Consider the following 14,779-nt stretch of genomic DNA (forward strand, 5'->3'; position numbering starts at 1 on the left):
CACACACACACACACTCAGAGAGAGAGAGAGAGAGAGAGAGAGAGAGAGAGAGAGAGAAAGAAAGAAAGAAAATATGTTCCTTCCAAAAATGTGGAGCTCCCATAATGAAGTTCCCTGAGGAAAACAAATTAAATGATATACAAAAAAATGAATACAAAATAGCAATTGTGAAAATATTTAAGAAACACAAAAAGGATAAAAATAAATTCAGTGAAGACAATTAGTAATAAGTAAACTGATGAATTAAACAGGAAATAATTTGAGTTATAAAGACAGCTTAATAAAAAGAAATTCTGAGGGAAACTGAAAATAAATCTTGAAAAAAAAACTCAATGAATGATATTAAAATCTCAAGGTAAAGCCAGTTTAGAATGTTACAAGTGGAATAAAGGATATTAGGAAGGATAAAAATGTAGAGGAACTGAATCACTCAGTCAAATGATAAAACTAGACAAACAAAAGCAGTAAACAGAATGGCCAGGAGTAAGCATATATTTGCAATTTATATACATATGTAAATTAGGTTAATAAGATTCTATAAAGCAATGTCTTTAGATGATAAAAATATTGATAAGTGGTAAGAAAACTTTTATTATAGTGAACACAGAAATAATGTCTGAGATAATCACTATTAACCACATACACTATAACTCAATTTGTTCCATCAAATATAATTTAAAATGATGGGTTTCCCTTGAATATGACCTTTACACAGTTCCTGAAACTCAAATCAGAGAGATTGTACAGATTACAAATAAATAACTAATCCTATAAACAACAAATGCCAATGTGTATCAAAAGATTAACATTCAAGCATTATGATGAGGCAAAATTATCCATGTTTTTCTTTATCCCCCCACATATAAACAAAATCCATAAATCCCATTGATACATATTCCATGAAATAGCTTGAGATAGAGCTACTGTTCAGAGTAGCTAACTCCTCTTGGAGAAATTGTAGGGATCATTTTAAGAATGAGTATCAGTTATCCTGAGCTAGGGCAGTTAACCAAATTATTAATGTTAGAAAAGTTTATTGTAGACCCAATAACAACTCTAAGGCAATTTTGAAAGAATAATTTGTTTTTATTTTATACGCATTTGTGAGGGCCTGCACTTGTGTCCGTGTGCCACACTCATTCCTGGTAGCCAAGGAGGCCAGAAGAGAGTGTCAGGTCAACTAGATCTACAATTTCAAATGGTTCTGTGCTGCTGTGTGGGTGCAAGGAAGAGGAAGTGGATCCTTTGCAGGAAGAGTGAGTGCCCTTGGTCACTGAGCCATTTCTCCAGTCATCTACACCAGTGTCTTCAAGTTGAAAAAATTATTCTGCCATTAGTCTGGAACATTAAATATGTAAATTCTGAGGAGTAATCAAGGAGAATTTCCCCAACTACTTAAACTGAGAAGCATAAAGGTATTTCAAATAAAAGTTTGAGCCACAGAGTGATACAAATAGATCAGTGGGATAAAACAGGGAGTCAACAAAAAAATTCACGAGAAAGTGCGAATTAGATGAACCTTCAAAGACAAAATATGTATATTATGGCTTAAATGTTTTTCCAAATCTCATGTGAAGATTGAGGCTGTAAAAGTATTCAAATTTGGGTCCCTTAAGAGATGATTAGATTACAAGGGCTCAGATCTCATGAGTGAACTAGTGCCTTGTAGGAACACATTAGACATTGTAGGAGCAGAGGCTGGACCAAAAGTATGTGGTTCAACCCAAATATGTGCTGATTCAATCTCTACCATGTACACCACCCAAAAATATTCTTCTGAGAGAGATAGAACCTAAATCTTGGATTTCTCTTCTCCAGAACTGTAAGCCAAATTAAGTATGGGTGTGTGCGTGCCAGTGTATGGCATGTGCAAACACACGTGGACTTGTGTGTGTGTGGGGGAAGAAGAAGTAGAGGCCAAAGGACAATCAGTGTGATGTTCCTCAAACAATCTTACATTTTTGAAAGGTTCTCAGAACTTGCCAAGCAGTCTAACCTTGCTGCACTAGGGAACTGCAGTGTTCTACCTGACTGTGGTCCTCCAGCTCTTCAGATACAAGCATGTACCATAAAATTCACTTTTTTAAAAAATTTTATTTGTTGAAAAAATTTCCACCTCCTCCCTGCCTCCCATTTCCCTCCCCCTCCCCCCACTCCTCTCCTCCTCCCTTCACTCCAATCCCCCTCCCTCTAGAGCCTGAAGAGCAGTCCAGATTCCCTGCCCTGTGGGAAGTCCAAGGTCCTCCCGGCTCCATCCAGGTCCAGGAAGGTGAGCATCCAAACAGGCTAGTCTCCCACAAAAACATGGCCTCTCAAGAGCAAACTCAGGACCTCATTCTTGTAAAGCACGCAATTTTCAAACTGAGCTATCAGATGGCCACAGATGAATTTTAATTGGTTCTAAATTATCTTCTTTGTAGTATTCTGTCATAGAAGCAGAAAATGAACAGTGACAATTTGTTCATAACATAGGACTAGTGTGACTAAAATTTTAAGGAAAGTATCCATTATATCTGTTCCTCACACTGTAAGCCAGATGTGAGAAACATAGACAGTGAGACACTAAATACTTCAAAAACAAAATAGAACATAAATTAATAGAATAAGATATATCAACTATTCTGAAAGTATATTTTCTAGATTTAATTTTATCAGAGATAATGAAGGAATGCAACAAATGGCTATAAAGCACACTTGTCCATAGCACATTGTTGGAAAGCTCAGAAAATCTTGGAAGTTTTGAGACATCATATTTCTCATGCATGTGTTTGTTTATTCTTTTTATTGAAACTTGACAATTGGAGATTTTTATCAGGCATTTAAAATGCAAATAATGTTTTCTTTTTATATATTATAAATTTTTAAATATTGATTCATATATTCATTCTACTTCTAGAACCAAAGTGAATAATATCTTTTTAAAAATAAATACCCCATATCATTTTATCACAAAATATATACACACACTCACATTTTAAGACTTTTTGTAGTTTTTACTAAATTATTTCTCTTTCTGATTGAATTGTCCTATATTTGTTTTATTATATAATGAAACTTACCATCATAAGCATATTATAAATCTGTGAGATAATTTTAGCATACACACATTCATTTCAGAATTTATATGTGTCATGCATGAGAAAAATGGGCCATTAAATTCATGCCCTTGGAACATCTTCTTTACTGAGTCAAGCTGAGGTGAGAGAATTGTGGAAAGCAGTCACATGAGCTAAACCCAGAATGTTAGAATAAAGCCAAAAGTGCACTGGGAACTGAGCTAACTAGTACCATTTACAGAAGGAACCTGGTTCCAGCACATATTTCTACTTAACCATTCTGTGGAATGCTGTTCATATAAAAAAAATAAGTTGAAAGAATGGTGTTATTGGTAATGTCCTCTAAATGATAAAGCCCCCCAACCACCTGCTCTGCTCTAAGCAACATTGTTTAGTCACTCTATGGACAGACCTAGTGATCAAGGTTCAACCAACTGAACTACAGGGTCTAGCCATGCAGCACATGCAGATTGGCCGATGATGGGAAATTCCTGGTAGACTCTATGGACAGACCTAGTGATCAAGGTTCAACCAACTGAACTACAGGGTCTAGCCATGCAGCACATGCAGATTGGCCGATGATGGGAAATTCCTGGTAGTATAGTCGCCAAAGAAACCCTGCAGTACATTGATCTCAGCTGGTCTTGTTGCCAGTGAACGTTTTACTGACTCAGCAAGTTGACCTCTCCTGTTTGCTTCCTTGCTAGCAAATTACATTTAGTCTTTTATCTCCAGGACAACCTCGGGGTGTTTATTGTTATTATTATTGTTTTAAATTTTATTTATTTATCTTTTTAGATTCCTGACAACTTCCTCCCTGCCATACTTCAGCTGACCCGTGAAGAAGTAACTGTACATCTTAAGAATGGTAAAGCTGGTTTTTCTTTTATTAAGGTTACTTGTGGATAAATGGCAGTTTAGGATGAAACCTATTCACATGCTTCACCTTATTTCTTAGTTATGAATACTTCTGTTGATATGTGCAAATTGATGAGTGTACTTGTTAGGGTTTTTTTTTTGTGTGTGTGTGTGTGTAATCTTGACACAAACTAGAAAAATGTGGTAGAGGTCACACCAGTTGAGGAACTGACTCCAAATATTGACCTCTAGACAAACCTATGAAGCATTTTCTTTATTAATTATTGTGGTGTGAAGACACAGCTCACTAAGGGTGGTAACTCCCTGGATGGGTGGTCCTGAGTTATATAGGAAACAAGCTGAGAGGCTATGAGGGCCAAGACAGTAATCACTGTTCCTTCATTGGTCTTTGCCTCAGTTCCTGTTTCCTGGTTTCTGTCCTGAGTTCCTCTTCTGACTCAGTATATTCATTCATGGTACACTATAAATCATAGGATTAAATAAACCCTTTCCTCCCCATGGTGTTTTTAGTGTTTCTGTTTTATCACAGTGATGATGATCTGGTACTCCCTTCTGTATGCTGTGAATACCTTTGTTTAATAAAAAAAAAAAAAAGGATTTTTCATAACAGTGGGACACATCTGTTCCTGACAGTACCAAGCTACTTCAACAAGATGATGGGTGTTGAAGATGCTCCTAATAGAGTTTGTTAGCCATTTGGGCAAGAAACTGCTCTTGCCTGGACTGCTTGATGAACTAGACATACAGGAACCATATAAAATAATTGCTAAATTTACCTAAATGAGAGAGATCCTTTGGGATTTCTGCTTCATGAAAGAGTCTGCTAGAAATTCTTCAGGACACAGAAGAAAGTGACTGACTGCCAATATTGGCAGAACAGTCTTTGAAATTTCCTGCTTCATAGAAAAATCTGCCAGATACTAGTGCCAGTAGGCTAAATATGGATGCCCCAATGGTACAGAGCTTTGAGTGACTATCTCTGTCATTTCTAGAGTTTTGGAACTTACTTACAATGCACTTCCTGTTTAATTAAGTAATATATCCTTCTGGAGTCTTTGATGGAGTTGAATAATTTATAGTTATAGTTTTCCTTAGTTATGATAAAAGATAAAGTAGATAGAAATATTGTAATTGTAATTATTGTTTGATACCAGTTTTGTTATATGTAATTTTACTATGTTAAAGTTAAAGCCTTCCTTTTTATTTAAACGGAAAAGGGGAGGTGACATGGGATTCCCCTCTGTATGCTGTGAATACCATGTAGGCAGAAGCAGACACATCTCTGTGAGTTCAAGGTCAATCTGGCCTACAGAGCTAGTTCTTGGACAGCCAAGGCTACACAAAGAAATCCTGTTTTTAGAAAAATCCAAAAAATATAAAAAGTAAAAATAAAGAAGTGTGTATTGTCCCTTCAAATGATTTACTTAAAAAAAATTCTTACAAGTGTACCAGTTGCTTGCATTTCAGTTAATTACAGATAAAGTCATTGACAACCAAGATAGGCATAAGAAAAACTAGCATATGGGGATTTTAGTAATGTCACCCACTTCCTGAATGCCTCTCAAGCACAAATAATAAAATACAATGACCACAGATTTTTTTTATAAACCTTTTGGCAACTAAATTTATTTAGACTTCAGATTTGTTGAAAATAAGAAACATAAAATGTTAGAAACTGAATTTTTAGCTTAGTTATTTGTAGCTCTACTGTCTTAATTTTTGGAAGAGCCACTTAAATTTTTTTAGAATGGATTTTATTTTTTTCAGATTCTGGTATTTCTTTTGTTTAATTGATCTATATATTTTTCTCCTGTACCCTCCCTTCCTCCCCACTCCACTTCTACCCTTCCCTATGACTCCCATGATCCCAATTTACTCAAGAGAACTTTTTCTACTTTCCATGTAGATTAGATATATGTATAGGTTCTCTTTGTTGTCTAGGTTCTCTGGGGTTGTGAATTGCAGTTTTTTTTTCTTTATTTTGTGTCTAAAAGCCACTTATGAGTGAATAAATATTATATTTGTCTTTCTGATGTGAGTTACCTCATGCAATATGAGATCCATCCATTTGCCTCTAAATTTCAAGATATTATTATTTTTCATGCTATGTATACATCATGTAAATATACTCACATTTTCATTATCCCTAGAATGGATTTTATTTTTATCCAGTCCATCCCTCTTTTTCCAGTTCTAAACCAACATGTTCTTCTAACTTTATATATGTATATGTATGTGCATGTGTATATTGTGTGTATAATATTCATTTAACTCGGTGAGCTCTGTGTCCTGCTCTCTGCCATGGTGTGTTACCGATTTGGAACTATATGGTTTGCTGTATGCCCGACATCTTTCAATTTCTCCCTGGGCATGGTTTGTTTTCCATTGCAGGGTAGTGTTTTACTTACAAAGTGTCTTATCTACACCAATAACTTTCCATCTGCATTTCAATAAGCTCTTGCTTTCTGTGGCATCTGGGCAACAAAATGACAGCTTCACTCTTGCGTGGACTTTGTGTTCTCTGTGCTCTCCTCAATCCTCTGAAATGTCAACATTCACTCTCTTTTATTTAAACCTTTGCCAATAAACGTTTCTCAAGTATCTCAATTTTAGCGTGCTTTCTTCTGGTTAAAATCATGGCTGAGAAATAGAGCAATGAGGATGTTTAAATTCTTTAGTAATTCGATTAATTTAATAATTTTACATGCTCATGTCTTGAACTTTAAGGTGATTTTTATCAAGATATTTTGAGGCTACCAGCTCAGTTTTTTCAATTTATGAAAACTGTTCATGATGAAGCTAATTAGCAAGGTCAGTTTTCATTTCTTAGTCAAGAATAAAAATCATAAATAAATTCATTTATTTTGTTGAAAAACTATAAAATTGTATTATATTTAATAAAAATATCAATTATGTATTATTAAAAATAAGTTTTGTATACAAGAGCAAGTTTGAATTTTGCAAATTAAACTCTTATACATATATAGTTGGCTGTCCATTCCAGTCATTAACTTAAAGCAGCTGAGAAGTCCGCACTAAGCCTGTGCAAGAATGGACTCAGGAATAGATAAAGGAGAGACATGTGACACTCTGTCTCTGAGTGCTGAAACTACCAAGTTCTGATATATGTATGGAGAGGGGAGACCTTGCTTCAGTTGTATATTTCATAGATGCCCTTCAGGCTCCAATGGATAATTCCAAACCAGTGGTCTCATAGACATCCTCTGATACACTAAATGGGTCACAAAATAGAACCAAAAGTCAGGAGCTTGGTTAACAGAGTGTTAGGAATGGGAAGGTTGATAAGGATGGGGGTAGAGAAATAAAAGTTGGGGAAAAAATAGTCAGGATCTCTTGTATACAAGTATGAAGCTGTCAAACAATAAAAGTAATAAAAAGTTGGCTGGTTTTTGAGACGTGATTTATGACTATTGTTTATTGTATATTGTTGATAAAAGTCATTTAACTTCCTTATTTAATGCAGTAAGGCCATAAATCTTTAAGAAATATCATTTGCTCATACACATTTTACCTTGATAACTTTACTATAAAACATTTTGGTTACATTTTAAAAGATCTTTATTTCCTGACCACATTGATTCTGTATTTTTGAAAATGCTTACCTTTTAAGAAAGGATACTGAACATAGCTGAAAGACATTGTTTAAGTTCAGATCAGGATAACAGAGGGAGACTAATGTTTTCATTGTCCAATAATGTTTTTATGTTTCCCTCACACTTTAAGAAATCTCATTGAAATATGATGCACTCTTAGTTAGTTGCTGGGAGTTAGAAAAAAATGTTCACACAAATTTTGCCATAATATCAATTTTTCCATATCAGATTGTATTTATTCTATTGTGCAATAGGTCAAATATTTCTTTCCAATGAACATTTTGCATGTCTCATAAAGTTTAGTCATAAATGACATATTTCTGACAGGAGTAAACATGAACCTCCTGTACTGCTATGTAGTAACTAAATCATTGCAAACTAGTCACTCTCCTTTAATATCGAAAGATTATTAGACAGTGTGTTTTCCTGATGAATACTACCTCAGAACTCTTATTATATATTAAGTGGCAGTCCACTAGGCAGACACTACAGTATGGAAGCTCCAGCTATCTCAACATTTGAAATTATGGTCTGTAGAGAGTGTTTCTAATTAGTAGATGTTTGCTAAAAAAGAATGTACTTTGAGCTTCAGAGGGAAAGTATTTATTAGAAATATTTGGATATTGTAGAACACATCTGTAATTCTACCACTCAGAAGATGAGGCAAGAGGACTGCAAGGTTATGGCCAGCATGGGCTTTACTAATAGACTCTGTCACAAAAATTAATGAATTAAAGTATATTGATTCAAATATGCAAACTTAACTTGATGAGTGGATATTTAATCACTTCACGACCTTGCATCTGAGTAGTAAATTTCTGCATATTATTTCTTTGTAATAAAGTATACTTGTACCAAGAATTTATTATAAATGATGTTTATTTATTGTAAATTTATTATAAATGATGTTCTGGTTGGGTTTTTGTCAACTTAACACAAGCTAGAGTCTTTTGGGAAGAGGGACTCTCTATTGAGAAAAATCCCTCATCACACTGAACTGAGGGCAAGCCTGTGAGCGTTTTCTTGCTTAATGACTGATAGAAAAAAAACTACCCCACTGCGGGAGGTGCTTTCTTTGGGCAAGTGGTCATGCATTATAAAAGAAAGCAAACAGAGCTGAGCAAGTCATGAGGGAAAAGCCAGAATGCAGCATTCCTCTATGGCGTCTGCTTCAGTTCCTGTCTCCAAGTTCCTGCCCTGCTTGCATTCCTGTTCCGACTACACTCCTGCATGTACTGTTACCTGGACTTCTAAGATGAAATAATCCCTTTCCTAGCCAGGTTTACTTTGGTCATGCTATTTTATCATAACAATAAAAGCGCCAACAGGGCAAAAATTGGCTCCAGATTAGTGGTATATTGCTGCAACAGATCTGACCTTCTCTTTTGAGTATAGATACCATGACGTTATTTGAACTCTGGGCTAGAAATGCAGGGCATGCTCACGGCTCATGCAGATGTGCTATAAGAGCTTAGAAGTTAAGAGTGTTGATTATCAATGTGGACAATGGAAGCCTGACTTGTGCAGTTTCAGAGGGAAGCAAAGACTATCAGAGCCATTTATATGATATTTTGAATTAAGAATCTGTGGTTGTGGTCATGTGGAAGTGAAAAATTGGCTACAGTTGGCAAGAGAAAAAATCCACTAAAGTGAAACCGTTGCTTGGCTTGGACAGCTCTTGAGTTTCTGGTCAGCTGGGACTGAGGAATCAGGTGTACTTAGAAGAGAGCATCATATTTGAGGCAATTATCTGGGAAATGTTTCTACGTGAGCTCATAGAAGCTGTGGTCCAGAGGAAACCAAGGTTTACTCTTAGTGAACAACGAAACTTGGTTAAGAGTCTTCCAGGGAGTACTTTTTTTTTTTCCAGAGGGGAATCTCTTTTTTTTATTGACAAATATAGATAAGTTTATAATGTTTACATAAAACCAAAAAGACCCAAATTATCTAAACAAATAAAACATGAAACAATAGAAAGAAATTGATAAATTTAATTGCAATTCTAGTTATCTTTCTATAACGACTATGAATTTGTGTTATCTGTATAAAGGAATAATACTAGATTAATGAGACAGAAAGGATACAACAAAGATAACTAATGTATCCGTTTAGTCAGTTCTATAAACTTTATAGTTCTTATATCTAGATTTATCTACATTATTTATTTTGAGTTAGTTTTACAATTGTACCTAGATAGGTCTTATAATTTTATATTCTGTAACATAAACCCACTATGGAATGATATGAAAATTTATATCAGAGAGTACTTCTTTTGAAGCCACGAAGAGGTCATAGAGAGCAGCCGGGGCTTGGTACCCTGTGAAGCCAGGAGGAGTCATTGGTGAGGGAGTGACCTCAATTGCAGTAGGAGCCTCGGGGTTGAAGGCATCGTGGAGAGAAGTTGAGTCTTGGCACCATGTGGTAGGGTGAGAATCTCTGAAGACAGACTAACGGTGAAGGGAAGGGAGAGTCCAGTTACAGCACTTTAGAGACGCTGAGAGAAAAATAGCAGCTGTAGCAAGGAGTCAGACTTAATTTAGGAGACGGGTTCGTGTACTTTGGGTGGCAGAACGGGAGAAAAAGAACCGAGCCGCCAAGGCCCTTTCTAGGCAGATCCCGAGTCCCAAAATCTGACGCTGACGCTTACACTGCTGAGCTCCTGTTTTGCTTTGATCTGACTCTAACTATGCCGTGATTCTTCCACATTGCAATAAGAACATATGTGAGTTTCTTTTTCCTTTCTTCTCTTTTATGTTTTTTAAAGAGTCCACAGTTGAGAGACTGGATATTTTAGAGAGGATTTACACTTTGAAAGAGACGTCAGATGTTTTAAAGACACTGAAATTTTTAAAGTGTTTGAATTTTTAAAGACTGTAGGGCTTTTAAAACTTGGAATGCATTTTCTATTGAGATAGTGATATCACAAGAACATGAGCTCTTAGGGATAAGTGAGAAAGCAAAGTTCATATTTAATAGTTAAGTGTCATGTGTCAAGTTCATAAGGGGTCAATTATCCTGTATTTGGTTTGTTTTTATTTGTTTATTCTTCTTCTTTTTTTTTCTTTTTAAGTTGACACAAAATAGTCACTTGGTAAGAGGACATTCTCAATTGAGCAAGCCATGAAGAGCAAACTAAAAAACAGCATTCCTCCATGATTTGTGCTTAAATTCCTGCCTCCAGGTTACTGCCCTGACTTCCCTCAGTGATATACTGTTACTTAGATATATAAGATGAAATAAATCCTTTCCTCCTAGTGCCTTTTAAGCCTTCTGTTTCATCAGAAATAATAATCCTAACTCAGACCAATATTAAAACTGTAGAAGCATGCCAAAGAAAATCATCTATGCTGCCTATCCAGGCTTAAAAGACACCCCTATAGGGTGACAAAAGATAACTTAAGGGCTATCAGATGGAGAGCAATTGAAAATGTAGTCAGTAGTTTTGTGTATCTGCTAGCACTAACACCCATGCTAAGCATTTTCCACTTATTGCTTTAAATAAAATTTAACCTTTGATGATATCAGACCAGTATGGTTATTTGTTGGAATACCCATTTGGAAGCATGCCCTTTTAACACATATTCTCTGGAGGCAGAGATGGCTGCCGGGATGAAGAGGTTCTTATTCTTACATTAAGTTTTCAAATTTGATGATCTTTATATTTTGATACAATTCTATGATACTACCTACAGGTTCTAGGTGTTGACTTACTTTAATTGCAAAGCCATAATTAGACAAAATACATGTTAATTGCAAAACCATAATTAGACAAAATACATGTTTCTAATGGTCACAATAATATTTTGAAATTTCTCCTACTTAGAGATATACTGCTATGAATCATATAGGTATAGTACAGAACATTAAACATATTTAAGGAACCCGGTAAAGAACTTTAGTCTAATATTACAAACAGGTGCTTAAATCATTGCATTTTGATGATAGATCAGCAGTAGAGAAATGAGGGGCAAGACAGAGAAGAGGCAAGAGAGAGAGAAGGAGAGAGAGGAGAGAGAGAGAGAGAAAGAGAGAGAGAGAGAGAGAGAGAGAGAGAGAGAACAGAACACAGAAACTGAAATTAGAAAGCCATCAACATTCCAGAAAGTAAAACATTTTCATTAACTTTCACATGTGTAGGCAAGGTTGTGTTATTTAACATACTAGTAAGGAAACAAATGGTTGTTATGGATGGTTGTTCAGGCCTTTTTCGGGGGACACAGAGCTGAGCACCTCTCCACCTCTCACCCATATCTCTGGGAAGCAGTAGCCTTGGAACATAACTCACTCCATCTGTGTGATATGTTTTGATCCTAGCAGTTGAGGGACAGCAGGCGAAAGACTCTGAAGCCCTGGAGAGCTGGAGCAGTCAGACAGCAAAGCAAATAAATATTCAACACAAACGATTCCTTCCATCTCCTCTGTTGGTTTCCATGATGTGCTGTGAAATGCATGTCATACGCTATACGTCACCTGACATTTGAAGCTGTTGCAGAATCTGGCTGATAGTTTGAACTTTTGTGACTCCACAATATTCGTAATAATATGCCTTTGATACTTTTTTCATTTAATTACACTGAACAACTCTGGCTATCTGATATGTTAAATTTTGCATGACTCATCCTGTATGCACAAACATGGTATCGGTATGAACATTTCTCCAAAAAAAAAATACTAAGATGAACTTTCAATAGATGCTGTCTTCAAATTGCTGATTAGCTGTTCACTTGTTATTGTTGCCTCTGGGAGTTTTTGTTGTCGATGTTGCTATTGTTTTTGTTTTTCCCGTGTATTTGTTGTGATAAATGAGAAGAGAATCGGGTGTTCTTACTTCACACTTTTGTAGCCTGCTAGAGTATTCAAGCTGTAAAACGGATATGATGTGGCAACCTTAGCATTGATAAGGGATCTGTATAAGTCTCTTAGGTGCTCATTTTTACTGATATTTATGCAGCAGATAAATATATTCAATATTTTTAGGGTATGCAGATTGAATTATGTGAAATAAAAATTCTGCTTTCCGAGTCATGAAAGATTGATGAGTTAATGACTGAGAAGGAAAGGGGAAAGAATAGCTGTAAATTATAGGTTGGTGATGGTGTGTAAAGGAGTAAGGAGCAGGCGTTAGGACTGGGTTCTCTCAAGTCATTTTCCCGAATGAGCTTGCATATCTGCAAGCGTTCCTCCAAGTATGCGTGATGAAACTGTGGGGAAGACAAGAGAGCCCTGCTTTCTAGGTTCATGACTGAAGTTCCTTGTCCAAACAGAAGGCTAAATATAAAATAGGAATATTAAGTTATTCGATAGGTAATACAACTTTATTTATGTTTTATTTAAGCTTTATTTATTTTAATTGTGTATGTACGCAAACCTGAAGAATGTGTGTGTGTGAACGCAGGCGTGCCTGCAAGCATGCGTTCGTGTGTGTGTGTGTGTGTGTGTGTGTGTATGTGTATTTGCATGTAACATGTTTATCTGTGTCATGAAGATCAGAAGGAGGCATCAGGTTAGAAAACTGTGGGCCTGGGAACTGAGTCCTGGTCTCTGCAAGAGCAGCAAAAGCTCTTAGCAGTTGGGCCATCTCTCTCCAGCCCATAGACATCTTTAGAAAGAAAGGTTTAACGATATGTGGAAAACCTATTTCATACTAAATCATTGACAAGTTGTAGAGAAATATGTCCAGATAAAGATGGTATGATGAAATAGTAATAAAGCAGGCAAGGATTTAGGAAAACATGTTTAGTTAGGTCCTTCTTATGTTCCTGTGCGACATTTCATGCAATATGTATCTCCAGGTCAGGTCTTATAACCTACTTTTAGGGGAAGATTAAATGTGTGTCGTGTGTCTACTTCAGGAGCAGAGGAATTCTTTCTAGTCAACAGAGTCCGTTTCATGTGTGTGGGGTCAGGAATGAGAAAAAGACCGAGGAAACAGTCAAGTTCTGTCAATATTTATTCTTTAGGTAATGTGATCCTCAACCACTGCATGAAGGTGGATGTATTTCATAGTCTGTGTACGTCCCAGGTCCTGCACATTGAAACAGGTGGAAAGGAGATTTGAGGAGACAGTTGTGAAATGTAATTAAGGATATTGTCAGCATCTCTGAGTCATATCAGATGCAGGTATGCTTAGGAATGCTAGCTCTTGTCATCATCAATTCCCTTCTCCAGGGTCACCATGTAATATAACCAGCTTATTTGAATTATCAATCCAATCACGAACTCCAATTCTTGGGATTTGGATTTAGAAAAATCTAATTTTGTTCAGTTAAGTGTATTTTTTGTGCAATTCATAAAATTTGCATCCAAGACTGTTCTCCCATTTATTCTAGTCCTCAATGCCTGCCATTCTGGTTTCAGGGAGTAGATGTGGCCTTCAGGAAGTAATAAGAGTCATGTGCAAACTGGGCAACATTTGGCAGATGAAGAGACTTGTGAAGTCTTTGATGGTGTTGGTACACAATGCCTTTTTTGGATTTAATTAAGGACTTAATTTTCTTAGAAGTACTCTTCTGATATCTGAATCCAGATACATTACAAACAAAGCTAAGTCCTCAGGAGAAAGTCATGTGTTTTTGGTCTATTGTATTCCTAACCTGGCTTTATGCACATATTGAAAAACAATAACAGTTATGAAATTTTAAAGAATTACAAAAACATCTTCACTTGTGCATCTGCTCTCTGATACTCAAGGCTTAATAGTCAGTGTTTTATTTTAGCTAGCAAGAGGCTTGTGTTTTTAAAAAACAGAAAAGATTTTTTTGTGCTGAATGGACGGAGTCCACTTTGCCTCTTTTCAGTCTTTATACTTCAAAGTGAATTCATTCTACAGATTCCTCAAGATTTCCAGGTGATTAAAAGGTGAAATATTATGGCTCAGTGCATCAGATTATGGTCGGAGCCCCGTGTGAAGTTGTACTTCACTAATAAAAACACTTAACATATTTTATAATTTCTCAAGTTCTGCTATTTTCTCCATCGGGGGCTTCAAAGCCACATTGACAAAAGAAACTCATGGGGTCACTGTACAGGAACACTGTTGGCAAGGAATGAATTCCAGTCAGTTAGGCTCACTGAGATATGGAAAAGAAATGGTGGCGTTTGGCGAGAACTAGGGCTCTCAGAGTTAGAAAGAATTGGGTTGTTTGTTTGTACCAGGCAGGAAAAATCTGAGGCTGAGGACAAAGAAAACTGAGTTCCCCTTTATGCGCTGATATAACACAATAACCCTT

Source organism: Microtus oregoni, unplaced genomic scaffold, assembly GCF_018167655.1.
Source record: "Microtus oregoni isolate MIOR12 unplaced genomic scaffold, Mior012 000009F_ref0000495, whole genome shotgun sequence".
NCBI lineage: Eukaryota > Metazoa > Chordata > Mammalia > Rodentia > Cricetidae > Microtus > Microtus oregoni.